Below are 23,890 nucleotides of genomic sequence, written 5' to 3'. Positions count from 1 at the left end.
TAAAATAATTTTAAATATCCAAGACAGGAGTAAAAACAGTACAAAAAATTCTATATAATATTAAATTCCTATAACATTAACACTAATGGAATCATAACATAAAGAATAGGAAATTAATATTACTAGAATACTATTATCTGAACTACAAAACCTATTTAAATTGTGTGTGTGTGTGTGTGTGTGTGTGTGTGTGTGTTTTGTACGAGACACTGAACCCAGAGATACTTAATCACTGAACCACATCCCCAGCCCTTTTTATTTTATATTTTGAGACAGGATCTCCCTAAGTAGCTTAGGACCTCACTAAGTTGTGCACAATAGCTTTGAACTTGAGATTCTCCTGCCTCAGCTTCCAGGCCATAGGAATTACAGGTGTAAATTTCATGTTTTTTTTAAAAAAAAAAAACCCTTATAGGAGGTATTGGGGGACTATAAACCTAGGAGTATTTTATTCCTGAGCCACATTCCCAGTCCTTTTTGTTTATTTTTCATTTTAAGACAGGGTCTTACTAAGTTGCTGAGACTGATCTTGATCCTCCTGACTGAGCCTCCCAAACTTCTGGGATTGTAGGCATTCTCCATCTTGGTTCACTGTATTCAGTTTTTATATCTCCCTAGTTTCTTTGTCACAGTTCTTCAGTCCTTCCTCTTCTTTCATGACCTTGACCCTTATGAAGACCACTGATTCATTATTTTGTAAGATACTCTTTAATTTGTGATTTCCCAATTATTTTTCATAATTGGAGTGGGGTCATAATTTTTCATTTCTTAGCATATGACATACAGTGGGTCAGGAGCTGCCGCTGCTTACCATGATCATTTGGATTAGTTGGAGCCTGATCAGTTTCTTCACTATTTTTCCCTTTGTTGTTGATAAGAATCCTGGAGAAGAGAGTTTGAGACTATGGAAATCTACTCAGATATTTGTTCACTAATTTGAGCATCTACTACTACATCTCATTCATAAGATTTATGGTGGTAGTGTTACCTGCTGGTGATCTCTGTGTTATAGCATTAATTGTTAGCACAAGCAGTGTAGTTGACACCTATTTCCAAGAAAACAGAACTAAGAAATTGGCCGGAAACAGTGGTGCATGCCTGTAATCCCAGCAGCTCAGGAGGCTGAGGCAGGAGGATGGCGAGTTCAAAGCAGCCTCAGCAAAAGCCAGGCACTAAGCAACTCAGTGAGACCCTGTCTCTAAATAAAATACAAAATAGGGCTGGGGATGTGACTCAGTGATTGAGTGCTTCTGAGTTCAATCCCTAGTACCAAAACACACACACACACACACACACACAAAAAAAAAAAAACTAAGAAATTAACTTCAGGTTGAATTTTTAGGAAGAATGGGAAGGGGTACAGTTAACAAGCTGCACACTGGGACTTGAATCTTCCTGGACTACAGAGCAGATTATGGCACACAAATGTATGTGCAGGAGAAAGGCAGAGAACACAGAGGGGTAAGAGGTTTCCTAGCGGGAGGCCAGAAGATCACTAAGCAAGAGACATCAAATGAGTGTTTCTGGAAAATGAAGCCAATCTTCATATGCTCATAGTTCTTGCCTTTCTAGGAATCAATACCAATCCTTGGAGCCAAGCGAAGGTATGAAAGCAGGAATACTTTACCTTCGGCCTTTTTATTTGTTTTCCTGCCTCTGTCTTCAGGGTTCTATATACTCCTACTTCTCCCAGTTAAAATGTTTTCTAGGAAACTTATTCTCTTCCGTGGAAGTACTCATCACACTGAATTGTTTGCCTAATGTCTGTCATCTTGGCAACGGGGTTAAATGTTATGAGGTTCTGATGAAGTCTATTTTGTACCTGATATATAGCACAATGCCTGGAACATACTGTCAATACTATTGAACGTTTACCAAACAAATGTGACAGATGGTTACAGTACAATTTGGATGCTATCCTGCATACACCAAGGGTTAAACAGGCTTCTGTGGCTCAGCTGTGTAAACACGACATATTCCTTACAGGAAAATAAATTCTGAATTCCTAATGAATGCCTGAATGCACACTTCTGTAAAGCAACCAACAGAATATTTTTATAAGACTTTTCCTTTCTAAAAAGAAAGCTTAAAAATAAAAATGTCCTCCTTTACACCGTCTTATTCCATATGGTTTATATAGATGTTAAAATATTTATATTCTAATGTTCATTTTAAAGAAGCAAAGTGCAAAACACAGCATCACTTAGTCAATATAGACCATCTTAATGTAGCAGTTGGAGTTGTGGAATGAACCTCACGAATTCTAGATTCATGTTATTTTTATTACCTCTGAGATGCAGAGCACATCACCTCACTTACCCTGGTGTCATTTGGAAAATGTAGACTTTATATGATGATTTTTAAAGTACTATTCTGATCTTTTTTTTAAAAAAAAAAAAAAAAAAGTATTTTTAAATCACTCTGATTTTTCTGAATTTGTATAGCACATAATTTTTTGGTTTTGAATAACATGCATGTTTTACAAATGATTATTTAATAAATCCATCAGAATTTTTTGTAATAAGACTGCTTTTTGAAGAAAAAAATTATGAAGCACTGAACACCATAATTGGTCCATTATTTGAAAAATAAAAAGGATGCATGTCTTCTTCAAATATTCATTCTAATTCTCTTTCCTTGCAAGAAAATCTTGGGAAACCTGCCTCCTATGGGTTGGGTGTACATTGCTTCCAAAGAGTTCACAGACTGGAGACTACTCCCCAATGTGGTGTTATTAAGAGGTGGTAGAACCTGTAGAAGTTAGAGCCTAGGGAAGGTAATTGGTCTTGAGGGCACTGCCTTTGAAAAGTTATAATATAGTTTGTAGGATGTCATTGATTCACTGCAACAGTAGATTATTATGAAAAGAACAAACCTGACATCTGAATTCTCGGCTGTGTTTATAACCACGTGATGTCTTGTACACGCAGATGTTTCTCCTCCTGCTTCTCTGCCATGTTGTGACAACAGCCAAGGGAGCCCTCTCCAGAGACTGAACAGATAAGGTGCCCATGCTTGGACTTTCAGCCTCCAAAATCTGAGCTAAGTAAATGTCTTTCCCATAAAATTAGTTAGCTTCAAGTATTTTGTTATAGTAATAGAGAAGATACTAATGCTTCAAATATTTTGTTATAATATCAGAAAAGAAACCAATGGTTTGCCCAGTTGAAAACCTACATTGTCCAATTTCCTTTACAGGTGGGAGTGTGACCTGTTCTGGCTACAGAAATGTGGGAAGGGTTAATGTATTTTACCACATAACCATTGTCTCCTGTCTCCACATTAACATATATTAATAAATATTCCATGCATACTAATCCTGCATCAAAGACAGTTTAATAATACATGAATTTAAGCAATTCTGGTACAATTTAAAAAGAAAGAAAGGAAGGAAAACTAGCAAGCTTCACATAATTGTCACACAACATTTTTTGCAGAAAAACAAAACCAAAACCAAAATGGCAATCTGCTATGATTGCGTGGTGAAATGTGGTATACAAAACTTCTTTACAGATGCCTCATGAGGTGAGTCTTCTCTTCCTTCCTTTGCCTTGAATTTGTATATCAGCACTACAGCCATGATCTTGGATCACAAAGCAACTGTCATGCTGAAAGCCACAGTAGCAGATGACAAAGACTGCAGGACATGGGCACACAAGGACTTCATCCAAATACTCTAGTCTGAAGATTTACCTTGGGTTTAAATTTTTAAAAAGCATAAAACCTGGAAGCTTAACATACTGTGCTCAGTCTATTATTACTACTTAATAGAATCCCAAATAAAACTTAAGGAAAATAAAAAGCTATCAAATTAAGTAGTAATTAGGGTGATTCATGCTAAATTAAACTTACCTCTGAATAAAGTTTTTTTTTGGTTACATCATATAAAATGCTGAAACACATTATTCCTACATATTTACACTTACCAAATACCAAATGTATTTCATTATTCAAAATTATTCTTAATTTTTAAAAATTAGCTTACTAAGTATTTGACACATTACCACACAGGTTGTTTCTCTCAAAAAAGCACAGATTTTATGAATTGTGGAGGGCTATAAAAAACAATCCCATAAGCAAACAACTTCACTACCATAATTAGTATTATTTTTTCAAAGAGAAAAAAAGAAGCACAAAGCAATGGCATTCAAGAGGAAGGTAAAAGCACAACCTTGTAAGAGAATCATAGGGATTTTACCCATAAATCCAGAGGAAGTATTTTAATGATGCCAATAATGATTTAGTACATAGGCATTGATCCAAATGGTATGTATACAAATGGCCACATGAAAGCAAATAACTCTAGCTAATTGAAATTTTCCAAGATCAATACCACTCAAATCTATTTTACAATCTGTAAATGAAAACTCAAATACTTCAAGATTACATTAATTACTAACTATGGAGGCTCAATAATTATTAATCACCTTCATTTAATATGTATATCTCAGATGACAATTATCAGACTCATCTTTCTGAAGGGAACATAATGAAACAAAGCCAACATTAAAATTTAACTCTCAAGCTACTTTTAGGACAAGCAAATATTTAAAAATGCATCTTCCATTTTTAAAGCAACAAACTATTTAGTGCTTAAATGCACTTCTGATTTTTCATGACTAAATGTAAGGTAGACAATTAGATATCTTTTGTTTTATATCTATCCCAGGCATCAATGTTTCTCCATCCTGTTGACTTTATTTTGGGGTTTATTAACTTGGGTAACTGTATTGTTAAAGATGTGACAAAATTCTGTAGAAAAATTGTGACTCATTAGGTGTTCATTTGGAAAGTAACCCTCATACAAAAAGTGGTTAAACTGCTAAAGATTCTAGAGATAGTTTTAAAAAAAATTTGTAACATGAACCTCAGTGCAAACTATAGTCTGTGGCTGATATACATTATTTACATATACCTGAAACAAAGTTTCACGAACAATGCTCATTTTTACTATGAGTAATGCCTGCTGATGCTCTCTGTTTTGATCTACCCCATTGCATGTTGCATGCGTGATAAAATCTACACAGTACAACACATTAATCCTGTTTTAAAACATTGCTCTGAAGTGATTAAAGCTTAGAGGGCAAGCCTTTCAATTCTTACATAAGAGAACAGAAGTGTCATCTAGAGGGTTAGATAATTTGCCCAAGCTAACAGAGCTGTATGTAGCAGAGCCAGGATTAGAAATAAGGCCCATTGATCCTCAGCCAAATATAAGGAAAAAAAACAACGTTGTGAGAGGGATGTCTGTAGCTTCAGAAATTCAAAATGTAGAAGTACGTGGCTCAGAGTGTATAACTGTTCTAAAGGTCTCGGCATCTGAATCACTGAAGTTTTTTTTAATGGATGACTCATTTGGCTTTATTCAGCAGACTTGAGTTTAGAAATTCAATCAGTGACTAGTTTATCTGATGAGCTGTCCTTGTAATTAAATAAAACAATCCCCAGAAACTTAATTGAAGAATGCCTGCCCATCAGGAACACCTAGGAGGCACACTTTGTCTGTTTAAGCCAAATTTCTGGCACACTGTTCTTTAAAAATCAAATTTAAAATGGCAGGTGTGTTGCTCTTAACTTCTTTATGGACACGAACAAGTAATTGCAAACTCTTCGATATCTAACATATATAGAAAAGACTCATTTCCTATGTAACAGCTTTCTATTGACAGTGACAGAATTTGAAAGTTTTTAAATTTTTATTTTGTCTTACTTTAATCAAAAATATGTGTATGTAGATGAGTGGGAAAGGAAAATTCAACCAATTTCTTGAGAAGGAAACACATTTGCTTAGTGTTTTGTTAAGTGTATTGAATGTATATGTCTTAGTTTTCTTATAGGCCTCCACACTGAAGTATAATGACTTCGTGAAAGTAGATGTAAAGATTCATAAACATATTACCTTTCATTCTAATATATGGTATCAAGTCTCTAAATAAACGCATTCATTAACAACTAAAAATTGAGTTCTTTACATCTAACCAAGTGCCTGCTCAGTAAATCTTTGTTAATTCCTCACAGGTTTACCATTGCAAAGAAGAGAATTAATATTGGTTCAGTTATCACTTTAATGGAATAGGGTTGTAGCTCAGTGATAAGTGCATGTCTAGTATGCATAAGGCCCTGGTTTCCATAGTGCCCACCAATGCCCCAAAATCACCTTAACAAGATAAATCTGATTTTTAATTAAGTAAATGCTATATAATGAAATGATAGCAAAATAAATGAGAACCTTAACTCAAAAGACAATTAAATAAGGCATTTCTTCTGACATTTCTCTTTGAAATGAAAGTCTACTGTTCAGAGAGGCAGAATATTTCTGTTGGGAAACGATAGGTCCAAACATTGGCTCCACCACTGCTGCATGAACTTCCACAAGTGATTTAACCACTGAGATACTTGAGAATTTCACTGTATCCCCTTTCACTGGTAAAGAGGGCATCTGGCTAATTGGACAGAGGGCATGAGTTAAGGTCTGATGAGAACCTGGTTATTTCTGTTCCAGAGACCTACAGCCTAATAGAATGAAAAGAAAAACAATCAGGAAGTCAGTCTCCCTAAGAAAAATAAGTACAGACAAAAATCCCGAAGTAATACAAATGGGAAAGAACACATTTTTTGAATTTTTATATTCTTTAGTGTTTTCTTTCAAGAAAATATAATTTATATTGACTGTACTTGGGGTTTCTTCCAAGAGGTGAAATGTTAACATTGATATAAAATATTTAAAGATCAAGTACACGTGCATTTTTATGAAATATTGTTTTCACATTGATTCTGCTGAAGTTTCTGAATCATTTCACTTTCTGTCTTTCAACTACTATTATAGAGACTTAGTTTCCCAATTTTTAAAATCAAGTTTCTAGTTTTTTAGGCTTGGTCTTCTAATTGTATCATGAAATTTATTTCTTGACATACAAATGCACTCCAAGAATATGGTAACTGTGTGTTTGATAGACATAGCTTTAGCAACACAGTTTCTAAAGAACAATTTCCTTTGGAAATATCTTGATTGTACTTCTTTAGTAGAACAATTGAAATTTGGGTTGAAAAATATGTAGGGAATATATTTTTTTATTATTTATGCATATAATAGAATGATATTTCTCAAGAAAATATACAGTTTGTATTCAAGAATAACAAAGATATAAAATATAGAAAATTACATCAGTTTACAATTTTAGCGGCTCTTTCGTATAGAACAATGCTCTGAAATACAACATGCAGACTCTGTTCCCTTGTATCTTTAACACATGGTGACACTGAGCATTGAAATCCAAAAAGTTTAATGTTTGCCATCTAGTCATGTTTCAGTGGCTCCCACCACTTCATACTACTTAAGATAGGTAATTTTAATAGTAGATGATAAAATAATTGGCAATAGTTGGCCTTCAGATGGTTTTTAAAGACACCACTTTAGCCAATAGGCCTACATATGTACACAGTTCTCTTTGCTTTGATCAACAAAGGAGCAGTAACAAGAGTTCCCCAGGAGCAAACTAGGCCTGCTTTGTGAATAAATTCTTAGTTCACAGTTGCTATGGGAAAGATCCAATTGTAAAAAGTCTAGAAGGTTTCCTATAATTAGTGGTTATTATATTACTTTTGCTTATGACATAATACAGAAGAAGAAAAAAGGGAGAGGGATTGCTATTTATTTATTATTTTCTTAATTGCCTTTTCACTAACCGTCTGTGCCTCAAGAAAGCTAAGCCACAATCATTTCATCAATAACAGTAACTTGACATTTCATTCAGGAAATAGGAAGAAGGTTTTGGCCTTAAATTGGAGAATGCTAGAAGATTCTGGTTCTTTTATATTGGTCTTGTAAGCACAGAAAAATAATGTGATCAATACATAGGAAATGTTGCAGACTTATATTTTTCTGTGTAGCACAAATATGTATCAAAATAATAACTGAGTGATAACAGTGTGAACTGTGTTATTCTCAAGTCTTGTCATGATGATATTTTATCTGAGATCAGGCAATTATAATGTCCTTCAAATAGAGAGAAGAAAACATACCTGAACAGATATGTATAGACTATATAATACTCATACTATATTGCTTTTACTTTTAAATAATTTAGAATTATTGGGCTATTTCAAGTTTGTACAAGAAACAGAAGAGATTTTGATTAGTGGTAGGAATCATCTATTCAATGAATGCTATATGGAGACACTCTGGCTTGGTCACTGTTTCAAAAACTAGGCCAATCATGACATTTACATCATGCCAACAGTCAATTAATGCAATTAGCTTTTTGTTAAGATGATAATAATGATAGGATTATTTTTATCCTTATTAGTAAATGTCCTAAATTTCACAGCTCTAATCATATTATCACTTACTTTTTTCATGTTTTGAAGATTAGTCTATTAGAGTGAAATTATTTTCCTTAATGTTTATAACCTATTATTATTATTATTATTATTATTATTATTATTATTATTATTTTAGAGATACAGAGATTTGTTTAGGAAAGCAGACATATATTAAAGGGAGAATGTAGACTACTTTAAAAGAAGCTTTTGGGAAAAGGAAGGGATACACATTCAAGGGACAATGCAGGTCATCTCTGGAGAGAGAGACAGCCTTCAGTTATTTTTGCTCACTCATCCTTACCAAAAATAATAATTAGAATAATAAATTGAGCTTGTCCCATTACATGAATTTACATATCTCCTAAATTATAAAGAATCAATATGTACAACTGTAAAACACTGTATATTAAAATATACACAAAATGGAAACTCTCAAAGATAAGAATTTTTTAAAAATCAGCATCCCACTTAAGTGTACATATTGAACTCTGGATACCACTGACTGTGCCCTCCACATGTCCAAATCAAAACTTATTTATTTAGCAGACTCAGTTAATGTCATGCATTCACTGCCAAATCTTCCAAGAAAACTCTGACCAAAATGTCCCCCAAACAATTGTACCTATACACTGCAAAAATGTTTTTAGATTTAGCACTTTTCAACAGCAAATTGATTGGACTATCTCCTTCTGCATGACATGTTCCCAGAACCTGCAAAAATAACTAAATAATCTAGAGTAGGTGAAAAGTCTTATTTATATGAAATAATCACGTGACTGATTTTTATTTTTGAGATGCAACATGCATACATAATCTTTGTCACATTTTTCTAGTTGTATAGGACAAAATGATAGACAATTTAGAATTCTAATTGATGTTTTATTCTGAAAAGAAAACAAGAAGTCATGCCTTTACATATGGAAACCCCAAGCTTCTGGACTTCATATATAACAGTATTTTATACAACTGGGAATGTCTATATTTTCTAATATAATTTCTTAATTGATGCAAAATACCAGCCAGATGCTTTTCATGGAAAGAGAAATAACTTTTTCTTTCTTTTTTAAGGATCACTGTATGCATCTCAAAGTCAGGTAAGAGAGAGCCTTTGTTTTGGGGAATATATAATATAGTATTAGGAACTATTCGGCAAAAAGAACATGGTTGGAATTGTATCATTTTCTGATTATGTGTGATAACACCTTTACTTCTTAAAGTCTCAGTTTCCTAACCTAGAAAATGAAGATGACAATAGTGCTTATCCTCATTATATTATTGTGTATATTACAGAAGATAATACATATAAATTATCTACTTTATGTGGATATTTTACAACATAAAGTGTATAAAGGGCTGAATACAAAAATGCTGAATAACTATTAAATCTCAAAAAGGATTAATTCTATACTCGTCTGAGATACTTGGCTGGGGTCAGAGAATTATCTAAAAATATATGATGCCTTTCTGTGGAGAAATACTGGGTGCCTAAAGGGATGCATCCCATTGCATTACCTGTAGTAGCAGCATCTTCCAGTCAACCAACCTAACTTGGCACAGACTGGTATGAATTTAAATTTATTAACCATACCACATTACTTAGAATAAATGAGGCATCACTAATATAGGCTTTGAAATACCTTTAACTTTGTAAATCTTTAATATCTATTATTTGAGGCTGACACTATTAAACTGCTCAAAAGATACAATTAGCCATCAATTAGGAGTTAACACAGATGTGAAACATGAGAAACCACAAAGTAAGTCCTTCTGGTGAGATGGTATTTTATAAAACTAAAGATTTGTAACTTTCCATATTGGATTAGAAAAGTGTCCCTCTAGCTATTTGCCATTAACTTTTTCATCCTTATGAGAGTACTGGGCTCCATTATATGAAAACAGAGAAAAAATTTTAAAATTCATCTGAGCTATATAAATAGTCATCATACTAGCAATTCACTGTTAGATCTTGTGTAAGAGGTGAAATGAAATTTCCAGAAACTCTCATTTTTCTTTCTACTACAAATATCTGATTTATGTTGATATTTCTTTTAGTAATACCTTTCATTTGTATTTTCAGGTAAGCCATCTAAAATGCATCGTGCAAAGAGAAAACAAATCTGGATAACAAACTCAGAGATGGAAATTTCCATCACTGATGTCATAGCTGTGCCTTTAGATGAGAAAATTCAAAATATGTGGGAGGAGGAGGTCACTAACATAAAACTCTCTGCCTCAGACATTAAGCAGGAGTGTGTGTCAGAAAGCATTTGGATGATGCCCTTCGTAATTTTGGGAAGCAACTTTTATTCAAGGCACCAAAAGGGAGCTTTGACCACAGTCAAATTGATAAAATTGATAAATTAGATTTGGGCTGATTTTATTGTGAATATGCCTCCAATTACTCCAGAAGTTAAAATATCACAGCTCCCATGTAAAATGGGAACCTACTGGCCCAAGTAGAGACGTCATGAATGATTATTCATGTGGAAGAATAACAAGTGAATCACTGTTGTATTGTATACCTTGATTTAGTGGTTCCCAAAGTTCTTTCACAGAATCTTTATTAGGATATATTAAGAACATATATATTTATTTATAATATTTTTGCAGAACTCTAGATTGAACCCAGGGCTTTTTGCACTCTGGACAAACACTCTATCACTGAGTGATATTGCCAGGCCCTTTTTGGAATATTTCATGTCAAAATTGGTACTATCTTGTGATGAGCATGAAAATTTTGGCACTTGATACAGGAATTTTTATAAAGCTCTAAAGGTCATAATGAGAGAAGCTGATGTTGTAGAGTAGGTGGAGTTTGATCTATTGAAGAGCATGAATATTTATAAAGCAGTTCCTCTATGTTAGGTGCCATGTTAAAAATATAATTTTTCAGCAACACTAAGAATGTGTTGTTATCTTCACTTCAATTCATGGAGATGTAGATGTTCACTTGACACTGCTAGAGAGGGGGCAAAGGCAGACTTTAAAATCAGTTTTGCCTCTTTTGAAAACTTGGGGCATGTAGAAGTCAGTAGACTTGTTTAAAAAAAAACAGAGAGAGAGAGAGAGAGAGAGAGAGAGAGAGAGAGAGAGAGAGAGAAACCAACCTAAGGAAATGGGGGATTATTGACAGGAAACTAAGTTGTAGGAAATATTTATTTCAAATCATCAGAGGACCAAACAAATAAACAAATGAAATAAGGTGTATTTGCCAGGACAGCTTGTTGAAGACAAAGGCATATGTTGCCTTTCTTCTTTCTAACCTCCAGTTATTCCATGTAGACATCAATTGGAATATGGACAGGATCCTTGGTTGTGTTCTCACCTACTACCACCTCCTCCCCAAGGAAAACTAATAGTGCTTGCCTTAATCTTTTTATTTGTATCCCAAGATAATATCTGCTAATAAACAATAAATGTTATATCTTGTTAGGAATAAATAAATCTGTTTATACACACACATGATAAATTATACTACTTAAAAACTACTGGATCTAGCATCCTCTCTAAACCTTGGAATATACTGTGCTTAAACAGACACAGTGGGCCACATCAGAAAGTTCTACATCACTAGGTCTGCTCGCTGGGATTTATAGGCTAAGGAGCATTTGTCTTCTGCCTTGAAACATTCAAGACAGAGAAAAATACCGCACTGAAATGTCGGTAAGGGATGTCTCATCTTCCTGCTCCTCTGGGCCTTTGATTAACCTGTGCTTCAGGGAATGTAATTTGTCTTACCACTTTGTAAAGAGAGTAAACACAGAAGGTAGGGTCAATAATGCCCAACCACTCTCCCCTCTCTCCTGCCATAATCAATTTCTCAAAAAAAAAAAAAAAAATCATTGGGCTTCTTCAGGGAAGGTAGAAATTAAATAAATCATCAGAAATATTTTCACTTATTTGGGTCCAGTCACAATTTTAAAATTTAATAACAAAGGTCACAGTATTGTCATGAATCTTTTTCCCAACAATAAATCTATCATGACTTGGCATTTCTCACAGATCATTTCAGTCTTACCTCAGGGCATCTGAACACCTTTTATTCATCTCAACAAAGGAACAGGAGTTACAAATCTTTTTAATGTTTTAAAACTACTCGGTACTGCACAACAGAAAATATATTACACACTTTAAAGTGTATACTGCTTGAGCATGTTGATGACATAAAGATGGGTCTCTAGGGCATTTCTTCTAATGAATGTGAGATGCTCTGCTCAAACTGGAAAAAAAATTATCACGTGTTTGTGAAACTTATTGTTCAACTGCTACCCTGACAACAAAACCAAGCACATTAGTGACCTGAGGGACTGTAGAAATACCTACTATTGCTTGGCACAAAAAAGGAATTGAAAATTGTTTTAGTCAGCTTTTTTTTTGCTGCCGCAACTAAACGATCTGACCAGAACAACTTGAGGGGAATAACGTTTCTTTAGGGGCTCACAGTTTCAGAGGTTTCAGTTCATAAGAGCCTGGCTGCATTTCTTGAGGCTCAAGGTAAGGCAGGACATCATGGCAGAAGAGTGTGGCAGAGGGAAGCAGCTCATATGGTGCTCAGGAAGCAGAGAAAGAGACTCCACTCACTAGATACAATATATCTAAGGCAAAACCACATCCCCAAGGCCCCACCTCCTCCTGCCACATCCCACCTGCCTTCAGTTACCACTTAGTTAATCCCTCTCAGGGGATTAATTCACTGATTGGGTTAAGACTCCCACAACCTAATCATTTCTCTTCTGAACTTTGCATTATCTCACACATGAGCTTTTGGGGGTCACATCCAAATCATAACAGAAATTTACTAAACATGAAGCAGATGCAGAGAATACTCTGTTCTCTTTAAAGAATGGATTCAGATGGGAATTCACCTCATTGGGAAATTATGGAATATTTTTTTAAAAACTATATAATAAAGCAGGTAATTTCTAGTAATAGGTATAAAGACCAGGAGAGAAAAAGCTCAGACCCCAAAACTATAGAAAAATAGACATTTGCACAAAAGTTTTTTTGTTTTTTGGTGGTGCTGGGGATAGTACCCAAGGCTTTGTGCATAGGCAAGTGGTATGCCATGAAGCTACACCTCTAGCCCTTGCACTATATTTTTGAAATAATCATTCTATTTGAACTTCACATAAATAAAACTTAAGTCTGTTTGAAGAGCAGGATATTTCAAATGAAAAATGAAATAGGGAAATGGAACTGGGACTGAGTCATCTACATATCTGCCACATTGCCTCCAAACTAATCTGCTGATTACCTGCTTGGTCCATATTTATATGGCGATGCTGAATTAAAGAATTTCTTGTTTAGAAAAAATCACAAGAGGTATTAGTATTGAGAATTTGTCTAAAGAACTGATCCATCATTCTCTTCCCTCTTTCTAGCAGATGCCCTCTCCCGGGTTTCTCTGAGATCTACCATTTTTGGAGTATTCTGCTTTTTCAATTTATAACTGCAACTCCTGGCACAAAATATAAAACATTTTCTATTTTATATAAGTAAAATGTCAAGTAACTATTTAAAACTCCAGATGCAAAGCCTTCACAGCATGTACTACATCCAGTGGTTCATGAATCATTGCTCTTAGAAAGCCTTTGGCACCCTGGGGATATTTTTTTCATGCAGGGCAATCACTCTGGGAGATCAGCATTCTTAGTGGGTGATGTAGCTCAAGTACAAGTTGTGTTTGTTTCTCCAAGGTTGGTGAAGTGCCATTTAAGAAGACCCCCAATCAAGGTGGAAATCCTTGAGCTCTTCACTACTTAGAAAGCTTCTCAAGTAAATGTTTCATAATTAACTAATTAATGCTCAAAACACACCTGCGGCATTGTTAGTACTATTCCATCATTCTTCCTCAGTTATAAACACATTAAGGTTTTATGTGAAGTAATCAATAAATGACAACACTGAAAATAAACCCAGGAATCAGCATCTGAAGCACTTGGAATTAATTGATAGACAATCCTTCTCCAAACCCATCCTTTACATAGCACCTAAAATTCATGCCCCAGAATTTAAAGGGTCTGGTACATTCTGATCTAGAACTTGTACAATGAAGTCTCGAGGAGACCAAAAACAAAAACAAAACAAAACAAAACAAAACAAAACAAAACAAAACAATGGTTGAACAATTCAGAAAAAAAAAAACATAGGATTTGATTATCAAATAAAATACATGGATCTTGGATAGCTTTAAATTTCAGATAAACCCTGAGACCACATAAGTACTTGGCAACTTTTCATAAACATATTCCACAAGGACTCAGCTTCTTCCTATAGCAAGAGGGTGAGTATCCAAACAAGGTATACATTTATAAAGGAGAGAATTCTCACTTCTAAGCTGGCAATGTGTAAATCTAGGAGTATAAACTGAAATGAAGCCAGGCAGCAACTAAACAGGAGGCTAATATATATTAATATACATTAGCTAATATAAAACATTTGCCTATATGCAATTGTTTATCCATTAATGTATCAATTATTTTCCATAAACAAATAGTTGAAAGGTTTTGAACCACAAAAATAAAATACACAACTTCAGCAAACTCTAATCTTTCATATACATTACCCTTCTCATTCATGACAATCATAATCATCACAGTGCTGAAACTGACAAGTGATTCATTCTGTGAGGACTGAGAATAGATTTTTAGCAGCTAACAAACAGTCCTATTGGTTATACTTTCTAAACCACTCCAAAACCAATTCCCTTTCTTTTTTCTTTTTATGTCTTTTTCTCCTGTCTTCAGTCTCATAATACTTTGCCAGTATTTAGTTCCCATTCTCTTTGTCTCTTATCCTTCATATATATATTACTGTTGATGCAGTAATTAAAAATTAATCATACCACTTCTCTGCATTAACATCATCAGTGTTTTCCCCACAGCTATAAGGCCTACCAACAAGGGCTTTTTGCAAGTGGTCCCTGCCACATTCCTTCATTCCAACTCCCCCACCTATCCAGGACACAGGACCTTGGGTGGCTAAGCTCCATTGGAGTATCTACCCATCTGGGAGTCAGCCCAAGGGTCATTTTACCCATGACCACTTCCCTTGAGCTCCAGAGCAGTTACTCTCATCATTATTCACCATAACTATCCTTCGCTCAGCCTGTGAGCATCTTATTCATCTTTCTACTCTAAATATTTAATGAATGTGGCACAGAGGAGGTTTTAATAAATATTTATTTATTTATTTGTTTCTTTCTCTATTCCTCACTCAGAAAGTAGAGAACATAAAAGGTAAGAAGAAGTACTAAACATAAAGCACTAATAAGAAAGAAAGTAAGTCACAAAGTTTGGTAACTTTGTTATTATTTTTATTATCATTTTCTAAGTAACATCTTTTTATTCTAAGTTCTGCATTTAATCAGATGCTTTACTAACTTACTGAGTACCTTCTCATCCTGCAACTTAGGAGTATTAATTATTTTTACTGGTCAGAGAAAATTGGACTATCATCACTATACTTAAAATTAGGAAACAATTTGACTAAAAGCCCTAAGTAGAAAAAGGGAACAGTAGAATACAGGAGCCTAGAGTTGCTGTGTATATAGAAATACTTCAAATTCATATGATTGGTCTGCTATATTTTTCAGTCAAAAGTCTTCTAGTTTGGTTTGTTGACTTCTTCATATATAACTTTATGTACTATGAATTAAGTACCTCTGGGAACTGAATGAGTAGAGTGGCTAGGACCTCTGAAAGTGTGCTCACAGTATGACAATTCTATGCTTCTGATTTTCCTGAATGTAAAATTTACAGGTGATTTAAGAGTTTTACATAGTCAGGGCAATTATCAAACAGGCCAGTGAAGCTGTCCACCCCCAGGTATAAATCATGCATTCTTATCTGGGCTTTCTGTTTCTAATAACTTCATCTTTTAGTATAATATTCCCATCACTTGGTCTCCTGAAAGTGTGCATTCTTTTATGTGCCTCAGCAGCACAAAACACAAACACACACACACACACACACACACACACACACACACACAAAAATGAAGCTCACTGCTCCACCCCTTTCTCTCTGATAATTTGAAGGATTTAGAGATTTAATAATAGAAGAAATCTTGATTTGGGGGAGCAAAATTAGTGTTTATAGGAGTGTGCTTTAAGAATTCATTAATGAGGAGTTTCTCAAGATGTAGAATAGAGGAAGTCACTTTTCTGGCTGCTCCCAGGAGCAAAATCAAGAAAGCAGACAGGCAACTTCTCAGCAAGGTAAGTGACCAACAACAACAAAAAAAAAAATGGGGACTCACTGAAATTTAAAACTGGCCATTCAAAGCAGATTGGGTCACAGGAGGTTGTATATAATAAAATAAGGAAGAAATCTCCAGTGACACAGCCACTGACAGGGCTGGGCCAGAAGTTCCAGTCAGAGCAGTGCCTTTGTGAATATACTGGGGGGATAAGGGAATTAAAGGCACCCACACCTGAGGCATGTCTGGGTATGGAGCATTTAGAGATCAAGGACTTGCCTGGCAAACCTGAAAGACATTCTGCACAATGTCTGTGCACAGGGAAAGATGCGGCCATTTCTGCAGGCAGTATGCAGAGGACAAAGGAAGAAATCATTTTGCATGGGCACCAACAGCTGAGGGAGCAATTCTTGGCAAACCCCAGTTTGGCCTGAAACACAAACCCAGTAATCACATACTGCATGACACAGAGTATGTTTAAGTGACTAGGAGAAAATAAAGTGTGGAGAGAGGTCTACACAGGGGACTACTGGTCATGGAAACTCACCTGGCTCTACATCCCCCACCCCTCAGATCAGGCTACATGCAGGACCAGCTGGGAGAGATGCATCTGGCCAGGAACTTGAAAGGGCAGGGATGGGAGAGATTGGAGATGGAACCCAAGACCAGGAAACATGGGATTCGAAGGTGATGTAGGGAACTAAGAATTGAGTCTTCCACCACATGAGTGGAACCCAGGGGAAATCCCTGGGGAATAGCCTTCCAATGTGGACCAGGAACTACTGGGTGCTGAAGGTGCACTGATTTAAAATGTTCAAACCAATTGCCAATCAAAAAAGAGCCTGGAGCACACTGAAGCTTTGAGAGGCAGTCCAAACCCTGCCTCCAGGAATTCCACTTACAGAATTACCTCTCTCAAGCAATCCAGAAGGTGGAGCATTACACTCCAAACCACCCCATCTAAAACTGCTGAAAAGAGAAACTGAGAATCTTTTGAACACCAATGTAAAGAATGATTTTTCATTAAGATCTTTTTAAAATTCCTTTTCTATGTTTAGTTGTAATCTTGATGTTATGTGAACATTTATACATATTCATATTTGTTGTTTTCTCATTTCTAGCATTTTTGAAGCCAGTTATTTTTCATTAATTAGTTGTGTGTGTGTGTGTGTGTGTGTGTGTGTGTGTGTGTGTATGAACTAGGATGCTTGATTAGTATATTTTAGTTTTGTTTTATTCTTAATTTTTTTTAAAAAATATTTTACTTCATATATTTTTTTCTCCTACCTGTTTCCCTTGATTCTTTTCTTCTGCTAATAGCCAATCTATATTGTTCTTTCACTCTTACTTTAATTTTTTTACTTCTTCTCTCTTCTTCCCTCATAATCATCACATCCTATATCATTTCTGTTCTCTCCCTATGCACAATTTAAAATTATAAACACTTTTGCTATTTTTAATGTAGGCAATATCTGATAATATCATTTCTGTTTATTGTGATAATTTACATTGTAAATGTCATAGTAGGAACTATTAGGTTTAATGCAGTATATTGTTTGAATTTATTGTTCTTATTTTCTGCCCATAAAGAGTGAGGTACTGGAAACCTTCAAAGACACTATAGGTTCACAGGGTAGAAATGCTGCTGCCTTAGATCCATATTGTTAAATGAGTAGACATACAAACAACATGATAAAGCAAGGGAACAAATCATTCCAAACAAACAAGGATACTCCAATAACAGAATCCACTGATGCCACAGCGCAAGAAATGTCAGAGAAGGATTTAGAATGTTCACAGGTAAACTTATCAATGAAGTAAAGGACACTATAAGAAATAAAATCAGAGAGAAAATAGAGGAAGTGAAATATCACTTCAATAAAGGGATAGAGATTGTGAAAAAAAAAGCAGAAAATCCTTGAAATGAAGGAAACAATAAACCAAATTAAAAATTTAATAGAAATCATCACCAACAGATAGGCCACTTGGAAGACAGAACCTCAGGCAATGAAGACAAAATATATAATTTAGAAAATGGAGTTAACCACAGAGAGAAGATGTAAAGAAACCATGAATAGAACTACCAAGAATTATGGAATAACATGAAAAGATCAAATTTAAGATTTATTGGGATAGATGAAGATATGGAGATACAAACCACACAATACACAATCTTTTAAATAAAATAATATTAGAAAACTTCCCAAATATAAAAAATAAAATGGAAAACAAAATTCAGGAGGCTTACAGGACCCCCAAATGTACAAAATTACAACAGACCCACACTAAGGCACATCATAATGAAAATGCCTAACATACAGAATAAGGAGAGAATTTTAAAGGCTGCAAGAGAAAAATATCAGATTACATATAGGGGAAAACCAATTCGGATCTCAGCTGATTTTTCAACCCTGACCCTCAAAGCTAGGAGGTTCTGGAATAACATATACAAAGCTCTGTAAGAAAATGCATGCCAACCAACAATCCTATATCCAGCAAAATTGAGCTTCAGATTTGAATATGAAATAAAAACCTTCCATAATAAATGGAAGTTAAAAGAATATGCAAGTGGAAAGCCTGCACTACAGAACTTTCTCAACAAAATATTCTATGAAGATGATATGGAAAAAAAATGAAAAGCAGCAAAGGGAGGTACTATACTAAGATATTATAAATCAAAGAAAAACTAATTCAAATTAAAAACTAGAAATAAACCCAAATGAATGGGAATACAAATCATATCTCAATAATAATCTTCAACACTAATGGACTAAACTCATCATTCAAAAGACATAGACTGGCAGATTGGATTAAAAAACAAGACCCAACAATATTCTGTCTCTAAGAGACTCATCATGTAGGCAAAGACATCCACAGACTGAAGGTGAAAGGGTGGAAAAAAATATATCACTCATATGGATTCTGTAAACAAGCAAGTGTTTCTAACCTCATATCAGATAAAGTCGGCTTTAAGCCAAAGTTAATCAGAAAGGACAAAGAAGGACATTTTTTTTTTTTACTGCTTAAGGGAATTAAATATCAAAAGACATAACAATCATAAATATTTATGCTTTGAACAATGGAGAATCTATGTACATCAAACAAAACCTTCTCAATTTCAAGAATAGAATAGACCACAAGACTGGGTAACTTTAACATGTCTCTGTAACCAATGGATAGATCCTCAAACAAACAAACAAAAAAACCCAAAAATACAAAAAAAAAAAAAAAAAAACTAAATAAAGAAGCTATAGAAGTAAAATATACAATTGATAATTTAGATTTAACAGACATATGTAGAATATTTCAACCATCAGTGACTGAATACACTTTCTTTTCAGTAGTACATGTATCCTTTTCTAATATAAACCATTTTATCTAAGGTATCACATATGTTGACATACAATTATAATAGCACCTTAATATATTTCTAGCAAATCTAGGGTTATTTTCATAGATCCCTTTCCATTGATATTAATTTTTGTGTTCTTTCTTTTTTCTTGATTAGACTTTCTTTGAATTTATCAAATTTTAGCTGTATTATTTCATATATTTCTATTCCTACTCTTATATTTTTTCCTGCTACATAACTTGAAAATAATTTGATTGTTATTGTAGTTTCTTTTTGATACATGTACTTTAAGTTATAAATATTCATCTGATTACTGTTTCATCCCAAAGATCTGGATATTTGAAGCTTTTATTATCCTTCATTCAAAACACTTTTTATTTACTTTTCTTGTCCTTCTTTCCTTGACCTATGAGATATAATAAGTGTCCCATTTAATTTTAAAATAGTTGACTTGTAGGGGTGGGGTTCTATATATCTTAAGATGATTGATTTCTAATGTAATATAGATCATTCTGGAAATATTCTGTATAATTTCAAATTTAAAAAAAGTAATGAAAATACTTTTTATACTGATTGTATTGGCTATATACATGTCAAAACTGATCAAATTGCATACTTCAAATATGTGCATTTTATTTTACTTCAATTTACCTCAATAAAACTATGAGAAAAAAAGAAATTCATTAATGAGAAATTTAAAATGACTATTACTTTATATCCTTTATTGTACTATGCTTCCAATTATCCTAGACACACTGAATTGAACTCCCAGGACTCTGTTAATGAGGATGCAGAACTACACCTTATGAAGGCACTTTCAACTTCATAAAATTGTCTATGATTCTAAAATTGTAGACACATTTTCTGTCACTTACCTTTCAATTGCCTGGTGATTGTCACCATGAAAAAAGTAAGATTATTCATAGCTCAAAAGAACCTTCAAAGTGTATGCACTACTTCAAGTGGGTTAGTAGCAAGGCTATTAACATATAAAGGACAGCATATATTTAAAGATTTGAAAACTAAGAATAAGGGACAGGAATTTCTAAAATTATAAATATAAAGAGAATGCTATTTCGATGATGACATTTCTTCACGACTAAGTATCTTAAAACACAATTGAAACAAAAATATTTTCTGTAAAGGTAATAGTAACTTGCATGTAACATTTATTGAATTTTTATATTTAAGGCATTTAAGGCATATTTAAGTGAAAAAAATCTAATTTTTAGAAACAAGGGCTTCTCGAGAAATAATTTAACAAAATAACTTTAAGCATTAAATGCCTAAACATAAAGAACAACAAAAAAGGGGAAGACCCAAGATGGTGGGCTAGAGGGAGGTGCATTCCTTGTTGCTCCATAACCTGAGATTCAAGCAGTAGGAATAATGTTTCTCTGTGAGTTATTAGAGGACCCCTGACAGCTGCTTCTGCTCAGGAATCCCACCATGCTCCTACAGGTCTCTTGGCCTCAATGTCTGTGCATGTCTCCCAGCTGTGGCTCCCATGCAGGACCCCTCCACCCACATGCTCCCATGTGAACTCATATCTACCAATGTGGAGCTCCACTTGTCGTCTCCATCTTGGGACACTGCAACCGTTGCCACAGTCCCCTCCATTTGGTAACCTGAACCTGGGCACACCAGACAGGGTCTGGAGACAGCTTCCTGACCTAGCACTGAATGTCACTGAGCTGAATCTCTGAGCACACTGCCCAAGACCACAACCTGGCCTGCCCTGACACCTCATGCCTGAAAGCGGCTGCCTCCCTCTTGGGTCACCTTTGAAACCATCTTAGGTTATTTTCTCTACTGCCATTGCCATTTATAGTTGAGGCAACTTCCAGCTTGGGACACCATCTAGGGCCTAGAAACAATAACAAGGTACCTACAGTCCCCCCTCTCTCCCACAGCACAGAGCTTATGACTATGTGGCCATCCATAGCTCACAAAGCCTCATCCCTATTTGCCTGATACAAAGCAGGTTCCACAGCAAGTGCACAGGACACAGAGCCCAACCCACAGACCTCTGGAAAGAGAGGTTCCTGATTGGAAAGTATAAAGGGAAGGGGTAAGTGATATACAGTTTGGAGACTAAATTAGAGACCAGGAATTGTGAGGTCTACAGGCAATATAAGGAGATGAAACCAAGTGCCCACATCATGTGAGTGGGTCCCAAAGGAGATCCTTGGGGTGCAGTCTTCCAATGGGGACCAGCAAGTGCTATAACTCTGTTTAGGAGTTCTGCTCCCAAGAACAACCCTCCCACCCTAATAACCTTCACCATCCTGAGTGTGTAGCTACCAGCAAACAATAGACAACCCCATCTACTGAATGAGAAGGAAAGCAGGAAAGATATTAAACCCCAACAGAAACAATCCTTTAATTTTCCTTTGAGATTTCTTCCTTCCTTCCTTCCTTCCTTCCTTCCTTCCTTCCTTCCTTCCTCTTTCTTTTTCTTTCTTTTCTTCCCTCTTTTCTCTCTTCTCTAGCCCTCATATCTGCAACATTTGTTAAACCAAGTACTTTTCATCAATTAGGCTACTGAGGACTGGGATGCCAAAGAGTATATTACAATTGTGCTGTATTTTTTTTTATTTTTACATTTTTTTTCTTTTTCTTAATTTTTATGCTTGTTTGTTTTTTGTACTCCTTCTCTCTATATTGTCTTTTCACTTGTCTCCCCCAAATCTCTTTCTCTCTTTTCTCCTGCTGCTAGCCAACTTCTTTTGATTCCACTGTCATGCTTCCTGAGATCTAATAACTCTATATCCTCACCTCCTACCTTCTTAATATCTCATCCTACACCTCCTCCCCTGTTCTCTCTTTGTCCACCATTAGAAACTGTAGACTCTTTTACAAACCTACTGTTTATATTATAGATAATAATTGAACTCACCATTTCTATCTATTGTGACAAAACTGTAAATGTCTTAATAGGAGCTATTTGGTTTAAGGCTGTGTATTGTTTGTATGGAATTTGCTAATATTGATCTCCCTCTAATGGAGAGGTATTAGGGCCCTGTAGGAACACTGTAAGTCTACATGGTAAAAACTGTAACACCTCAGATCTGCACTGCTAGGAGGGAAAACACAAAAACAACATGAAAAAACAAGGGAATAAAGTGCTCCAAACAAACCAAGACACTACATTATTAGAATCCATGGCCATCATAACAGAAGAAATGCCAGAGAAGTAGTTCAGGATGTACATAATTAAAATGTTCTGTGAATGAAAGGGTGATATAAGAGAGAAAACACAAGTAACAAAAGATCATTTTGGTAAAGAGGTACATAAGCAAATACAAGAAACAAAAGATTACTTCAATAAGGAGATGGAGAATGTGAAAAAAAAAAAACAGAAATCCTTGAAAAAAAGAAACAATAAACTGAATTAAACGCATCACCAACAAATTAGTTTATTTGGAAAACAGAACCTCAGACAATGAACACAAAATATATAATCTTGAAAATAAAGTTGACCACACAGTGAAGATAATAAGAAACCATGAGCAGAACATTCAAGAATTATAACATAAAAAGACCAAATCTAAGAATAATTGGAAGAGAGAAAGGCATTGAGTTTTTAACTAAAGGCATGAACAATCTATTCAATGAAATAATATCAGAAAATTTCCCAAACCTGACGAATAAATAGGAAAATCAAATACAAGAGGTTGTCAAGACAGCAAATGTACAAAATCAAAACAGATTCACATCAAGGCACATTATACTGAAAATGCCTAGCATACAGAATAAGGAAAGAATTTAAAAGCCACAAAAGAAAGGAATCAGATTACATATAAGGGGAAACCAATTAGTATCTTCAGATTTCTCAACTCAGAATCTCAAAGCTAGAAGATCATAAAATAACATACACCAATCTCTGAAAGAAAATGGATGCCAACGAAGAATCTTATATCCAGCAAACTTAAGCTTTAGATTTGATGATGAAATAAAAACTTTCCATGATAAACAAAAGTTTAAATAATTTACATCTAGAAAGCCTGCACTGCA

Source organism: Callospermophilus lateralis, chromosome 9 (genome assembly GCF_048772815.1).
Source record: "Callospermophilus lateralis isolate mCalLat2 chromosome 9, mCalLat2.hap1, whole genome shotgun sequence".
Classification (NCBI taxonomy): domain Eukaryota; kingdom Metazoa; phylum Chordata; class Mammalia; order Rodentia; family Sciuridae; genus Callospermophilus; species Callospermophilus lateralis.
The sequence above is the reverse complement of the archived record's forward strand: the minus strand, read 5'-3'. Positions refer to the sequence as shown.